Below are 8,123 nucleotides of genomic sequence, written 5' to 3' on the forward strand. Positions count from 1 at the left end.
TTGGCAGGGCCATTCCTTACAGCTTACTTACAAAAGTTCAGCAGGTTTCATTTCGAAATTCTACATGTAACTGTCATAACGGTCGACAACGTCCGCCATGTTAAACTTTCTTATTTATGGCCCCATCTTCACAAAATTTGGTAGGCGGCTTCCCTGCGCTAACCGAAACCGATGTACGTACTTATTTCGGTGGTATGACGCCACTGTCGGCCGCCATATTGAACTTTCCAACGGTCTTTGTTACTTATGGGCGACATAGATTGTAATTCTGCTTCAAAATTTATAGATACTTTGAGTAAGTGGAGTGTAATTGTGGAAAACCATTTAGATCAGTTAACATCAAATGTAAACAGGGAAAACAATTTAGATCAGCTAACATCACATTATAATGTGACCTTGAGAGATGCTCTGGACACAGTGGCTCCCCTTAAAACAAAAGTGATTGTAAGAGCCAATTTTAGAAAGTTAAAGTTTTGAGTTAAACTCATATTAATGTTTTGCTTTATTTGAATAGAACATAATTTCTTCTATAGTTATAGACAATGGTATAGTCTTTTTTCCCCCTATAAGTTAGTAAGAGATAGAATCTTCCTGCTATAACTGAGATACAGTGAGATAATAAACTCAGTCGTGTTTAGAACAGGTCCCAGTAAAGAGGGATGTGATAAATCCATTTTAAGTTTAGAAATGGGATAAGCATACAGTTTTCTGATCGTTTTGAAATGGTTCAGAAATTATAAGTGACTAGTAACGATTTAAGATGTAACAAGATTAAGCTTAGAACTACATTTTTTCTTATTATAATTTTTTCTTTTTTTTGCTATTTTAATTTTTCTTCCTTTATTTTTGTGTGAACTGTTTTACTTTAAAATTTAACAAAACTTTTAAAAATGAAGATATTTTGTCTGTGGAATCATTTCTGCGCGTCAGGCCTTTGCTGAATCCCATTTCTTGAGTTTGAGCTGCTGAATTTTAGAAACTTTGGGAAAACGCAGCTACAGTGATCAAAGTACATAGAAACCCTCCCTGGTTTAATGAAAACACTCAAGCTCTTAAATTAGAGTGTCGAAAACTGGAGCACAGATGGAGAACAACAAAGCTACATGTCTTTCAAATTGCATAGACAGAGAGTGTTAATAAATATAAAAAAGCCCTCTTTAAAGCTCGGTCAGAATATTATTCTACATTAATAGATAGCAATAATAAAAATCCTTGGGTACTGTTTAGAACAGTGGCTAAATTAAGAAATGGAAATTCAGATCAACAGTGCAAAATACCAACAGACATTAGCAGTACAGACTTTATGAACTTCTTCAATGAGAAAATTAAAAATATAAGATCCCAGATCTCTGCATCACAGTACAAACCAAATACTAGCTTAGCAGACCCTGTCTCACATTGCACTCGGCACTTTATTAATTTTAATCTTGTAACTGAGCAGGAAGTCTTAAGTTTAATTTCTAAAATGAAGCCCACTACTTGTTCCCTAGATCCAGTGCCAACAAAACTAGTAAAAAGTGAATTGGATGTTCTTGCAGCGCCTATCCAAAACATTATCAATAGTTCATTATTGCATGGCACAGTACCTGATACACTAAAAGTGTCAGTCATTAAACCATTACTTAAAAAGTCAGACCTTGACCCACATATACTAAATAATTATAGGCCCATTTCAAATTTACCGTTTCTCTAAAATACTAGAAAAAGTAGTCGCCAGTCAGCTTCAAACACACCTTACACATTACAATTTATTTGAGAAATTCCAGTCTGGGTTTCGCACTGGTCATAGTACAGAAACGGCACTAACACGGGTTGTAAACAACATTCTGATATCCTCTGATGAAGGAAACTCCACTGTAATTATGTTGTTGGACTTAAGTGCAGCATTTGACACCATCGACCATTCTATTTTACTGCACAGGCTAGAAAATGATGTTGGGCTTACAGGCACCGTTCTCGCTTGGTTTAGTTCTTACTTATCAAATCGATTCCAATATGTACAGAAATGTGCTGACAGTACGCCATCATTATACACAGAAGTTCAATATGGTGTCCCGCAGGGCTCAGTACTGGGACCTTTACTGTTTTCACTTTACATGCTTCCACTAGGATCTCTCATTAGGAAACATAACGTTAATTTTCACTCGTATGCAGATGACACCCAGTTATACCTTTCATTTAAATCAAATGAAGTTTCTCCAATGTTGTCTTTAATTAGTTGTGTTAGAGAATTAAAGGAGTGGATGAATGAGAACTACTTGTCTTTAAATACAGATAAAACAGAGATGTTAATTGTTGGAGGGAATGATGCTGATCACAACAATATTTTGTCATCATTTAACTCAGTTGGAATCCCAGTCAATTTTACTGAATCAGCCCGCAATCTAGGAGTTATCTTTGACTCTAGCATGTCATTTAAAGCGCATATTACAAAGTTGTCCAAAACATGTTTCTTCCATCTTAAAAATGTTAGGAAATTAAGGCGCTTTTTAAATAAACAGGATTCTGAGAAACTAATTCATGTATTTATCTCTAGTAGGATTGACTACTGCAATGCGGTGTTCACTGGATGTTCAAACTGTTCTTTATACAGCCTCCAGTTAATCCAAAATGCAGCTGCAAGAATTATTACAAGAACAAGAAAATACGAACACATAACTCCAGTTCTTAAATCCTTACACTGGCTCCCAGTTAAGTTTAGGGCAGATTTCAAAATCCTTCTTTTAACATATAAAGCATTAAATGGTCGAGGTCCGGCTTACTTGTCTGATCTTATCATGACTTACAAACCTGAGTGCACATTAAGATCTCAAGATGCCGGTCTGCTTATGATTCCAAGGATTAATAAAATAACAGTGGGTCGAGCTTTTAGTTACAGGGCCCCTAAACTGTGGAATGGTCTGCCTGCTACTATAAGAGATGCCCCTTCGGTCTCAGCTTTTAAATCCCGGCTGAAGACTCACTACTTCAGTTTAGCATATCCTGACTAGAGCTGCTGATTAACTGTACATACTGCATCTCTGTTGTTAGTCATTAGCACTTAAACATAAGTAACATGACAGTTATAATTGTATAATAACCCTCACTTATTCTGTTTTTCTTTTCGGTACTCAAATGTGGCACTTGGTGCCATGGCCCACCTGCCAAGTTGTTTTGCCTGCCTAAGGAAAAGTCATCCCAGATGGAGGATCACAGGAATCTTGGGAAAGAGGGGTCCTTTCATCGGATTGGCTGGCCCAGCACTGTTTCAGCCGTGGAATGGCCAAATGGGGGAGGCAGCTTGAAGGATGAGGTCTCCAGGACTCTACACAAATCCAAATCTTATTATGGGATATATCATCTACTGTTAAATTCTGCTTAATACTTCTAAAATTTTTATTTTTTATTTCTTACTATACTGAGAAATTGTTCTGTTCTGTGTACTGCATTGTATTGTATTGACCCCCTTTTTTTGACACCCACTGCACGCCCAACCTACCTGGAAAGGGGTCTCTCTTTGAACTGCCTTTCCCAAGGTTTCTTCCATTTTTTCCCTACAAGGTTTTTTTGGGAGTTTTTCCTTGTCTTCTTAGAGAGTCAAGGCTGGGGGGCTGTCAAGAGGCAGGGCCTGTTAAAGCCCATTGCGGCACTTCCTGTGTGATTTTGGGCTATACAAAAATAAACTGGGCCCATCTTCAAGAAATTTGGTATGCGGGTTCCCAACGCTAACTGAATCCTACTTACATACATATATATGTCCATAGCCTGCAGCTCGGTCACCGTGTGAGGTGGCGTTGGGTCTCCCATCCCCACGCCTTCCATGTAGTTGGCTGCCTGCCTATATACAGTAAGGCCATCCGTCGCTCCGGTCTCTTCATTCCCTTCCTAGCTTCACCACGGTATTCACGTCTCCCTGCTGATAACTGCAGCCTTTTTATTTAATCCACGGCTTCTCCGCTGTTTTATTGTTCATTTATTATGATTATAGTTATTGTGTAAGTATTTTAGACTTAGTTTACATTGTTCAGGTACCCATTTCCTGTATCGTTCCAACTGTACCCCCATTAACATGTCTATCGAGGTGATCACCATCGATCAAAGAACTGTCACTTACCGAGTGGTTTCCATGCCCGGAGATGGCGACTGCCTTTTCCATTCTCTGTGTTACATATTGCACGGCCATATCAGGCTCACTCTTGATATCCGGAGGAACATTGTGTCTTATGTATTGAATGACTAGGACAGGTTCAAGGTGTGGACTGATGACGGTACAGGAAATAATTATACTACACAGGAGCACTATAAGAGTGAAATGCTTAAGCCCTTCACCTATGGTTCTGCATGTGAATTGATGGCTGCCGCTGAATTGTTCGGTTGTCGCTTTCAAGTGTACCGAAATGGCCAAATATTTTACACCTTTGGACAACAGCCAATGCTTCTTAAACATCTTAGATTCACAAGTGACGATTTGAGTAGTGGAGACTTTGATGTTTATGAATGTTTAAACTCTCAAAAGCTGGATGCGAAGTTATCGATGAAACCCATTTCAATTCAAACACCTCCAATTTCCAGTAAGGCTCACAATGACAATTAATAAGTCTCAGGGACAGACCCTACAAAAGGTTGGCATTGATTTGAGGCAAGATTGCTTTTCACATGGCCAACTATATGTTGCATGATCAAGAGTAAGCTCAGCGCACAGCTTTGTTATACTACAACCGGAGGGCCGAACTGACAACGTGGTATACAAAGAGATCCTTAACAAATAATTATTGGTATATTTTTCCCTCAGTTTAAAAAGGTTTACTTTTCTTCTTAATAAAAATTTTAAAGCAGTACTTCGCTGCTGCGAAGTGCAGGTATTTAGCTAGTTGTTCATAAATTTAATTCACTTGATTGTAATCATTCTGTAACAATATAATCATGCATGGAATGGACAAATTATTCCAACTACCATAGCTGCTTTAGCATTGAAGATATCACAAATGGAAGAATGACATGACATGCCAGCTGTATAGGATGGTACTATCCGCTTGTCATCCAGATATATAAGATTCCCTTACACTGTGGTTGAATTAGGAAACATTAAAGTTCAATTTGCAGCAACGTCCGGTTTTCCAAATATAATAGGAGCGATCCAGCTGCACGCACAATGCTATTACAATGGTGCTGGACAAGTTACATGAGCCAGGGATAAATCACCAAAAGCATGACCTGGCATTACTTCATATACAGTTAGGTCCATAAATATTTGGACAGAGACAACTTTTTTCTAATTTTGGTTCTGTACATTACCACAATGAATTTTAAATGAAACAACTCCAATGCAGTTGAAGTGCAGACTTTCAGCTTTAATTCAGTGGGGTGAACAAAACGATTGCATGAAAATGTGAGGCAACTAAAGCATTTTTTTAACACAATCCCTTCATTTCAAGGGCTCAAAAGTAATTGGACAATTGACTCAAAGGCTATTTCATGGGCAGGTGTGGGCAAGTCCGTCGTTATGTCATTATCAATTAAGCAGATAAAAGGCCTGGAGTTGATTTGAGGTGTGGTGCTTGCATGTGGAAGATTTTGCTGTGAACAGACAACATGCGGTCAAAGGAGCTCTGCATGCAGATGAAAGACGCCATCCTTAAGCTGCGAAAACAGAAAAAATCCATCCGAGAAATTGCTATAATATTACGAGTGGCAAAATCTACAGTTTGGTACATCCTGAGAAAGAAAGCAAGCACTGGTGAACTCAGCAATGCAAAAAGACTTGGACATCCACGGAAGACAACAGTGGTGGATGATCGCAGAATCATTTCCATGGTGAAGAGAAACCCCTTCACAACAGCCAACCAAGTGAACAACACTCTCCAGGGGGTAGGCGTATCGATATCCAAGTCTACCATAAAGAGAAGACTGCATGAAAGTAAATACAGTGGGTGCAATGCAAGGTGCAAGCCACTCATAAGCCTCAAGAATAGAAAGGCTAGATTGGACTTTTCTAAAGAACATCTAAAAAAGCCAGCACAGTTCTGGAAAAACATTCTTTGGACAGATGAAACCAAGATCAACCTCTACCAGAATGATGGCAAGAAAAAAGTATGGAGAAGGCATGGAACAGCTCATTATCCAAAGCATACCACATCATCTATAAAACACGGTGGAGGCATTGTGATGGCTTGGGCATGCATGGCTGCCAGTGGCACTGGGACACTAGTGTTTATTTATGATGTGACACAGGACAGAAGCAGCCAAATGAATTCTGAGGTGTTCAGAGACATACTGTCTGCTCAAATCCAGCTAAATGCAGTCAAATTGATTGGGCGGCGTTTCATGATATAGATGGACAATGACCCAAAACATACAGCCAAAGCAATCCAGGAGTTTATTAAAGCAAAGATGTGGAAAATTCTTGAATGGCCAAGTCAGTCACCTGATCTTAACCCAATTGAGCATGCATTTCACTTGTTGAAGACAAAACTTCAGACAGGAAGGCCCACAAACAAACAGCAACTGAAAGCTGCTGCAGTAAAGGCCTGGCAGAGCATTAAAAAGGAGGAAACCCAGCATCTGGTGATGTCCATGAGTTCAAGACTTCAGGCTGTCATTGCCAGCAAAGGGTTTTCAACCAAGTATTAGAAATGAACATTTTATTTCCAGTTATTTAATTTGTCCAATTACTTTTGAGCCCCTGAAATGAAGGGATTGTGTTAAAAATGCTTTAGTTGCCTCACATTTTTATGCAATTGTTTTGTTCACCCCACTAAATTAAAACTGAAAGTCTGCACTTCAACTGCATCTGAGTTGTTTCATTTAAAATTCATCGTTGTAATGTACAGAACCAAAGTTAGAAAAAAGTTGCCTCTGTCCAAATATTTATGGACCTAACTGAATAGCTGGAGAACCTATAAAACTGTAGCTCTGTACAGTCGCAAGTGCTTTTTCCAACTAGTGCGGCAAAAGACAAACAGTTCTTTTAAAGATAGCGAGTCACCTCAAATAGCCTTTTAAGAGAGGAGAATTGTTCTGTTGTATCGCTCAGCGGCGATGCCACACCATGAAGGTGACTTCAGAGAATGAATTTGCTTATGTAAATAGAATGCATTTCCACTCTGTTCATGTGCTGCTCTGTAGTCCACAGAAAGTGTGTCACATTATGCAGGCATGTAGCGTCCTGCTTGCCCATACCTGAAGAGATGTGGTATGATGAACCTCACTCACACTGACCCATCAAATGATCAGCCAAATCGAACAGAGCTACAACTTCATTTGAATGTAATTAGCAGAATGTAAAAACAGGTAGACAGATGCAACATTTATTTTTAACCAATTTAATTAAATTGTGGTCAATATAACATAGTACAGCTCTTATATACCTTAGTTAATTGGCCACATCTCCTATAGCATCCACTATTGCATTTTATGACTCCAGAACAGCGTCCATCAACACACAGACAGATGGTTGCCCAGCAGTTTCCGAGGAAGAGCTGTGTGTACAGCCAGCGTCTGAAGATGTGTTGGGCACAGCAGCACCATCACCGCATGGAGTCACGTCGTCTGCCCAGGGGTCAGCATTTGTTAAATAGTCTGAAATGGAACAAACAGACAGTGGGCTGCGACTCGCCTTTTCATGTCGACTTTGATATCTGACCGCTTCTTTTTTATTTCGGAAACTGTGCGAATTTCTGAACTAGAACTTTCAAGTGTATCCATAACTTCCTTTACTTGCTTATACCACTGCTTAAGTCAACAAATAGTACATTTTTCCATGCTTCCAATTCGCTTTCGCTGGAATTCTTTTTTCTATGTGATTTTGCCATTGTCTTTTAACAAAATACCGAATGGAAGGTGATATTTATATTGATTTGCATATTAAAATATGTGAAATTCTGGGAGGAGTCGGGGTGGGACTGTAGGCGTTATACATGAGCCCCCTGGTCATACTCTTCAGAAAGCAAGTTACACTGTCGTCTATACTGGAGGGGATCGACGGAGTGAGTGAGCAGCTCTAAATTTCTTGGATAACCATCACAGGCTCTCTTCAGTTTGTGTATAGGGCAAATAGACCTGTGGACAAAACCATTAACATGGGCTTTCACTTTGTGCTAGAGCATCTGGACCATAAAGGAACCAGAGCCAAATACTGTTTGTAT

Source organism: Erpetoichthys calabaricus, chromosome 7 (genome assembly GCF_900747795.2).
Source record: "Erpetoichthys calabaricus chromosome 7, fErpCal1.3, whole genome shotgun sequence".
Lineage (NCBI taxonomy): Eukaryota > Metazoa > Chordata > Cladistia > Polypteriformes > Polypteridae > Erpetoichthys > Erpetoichthys calabaricus.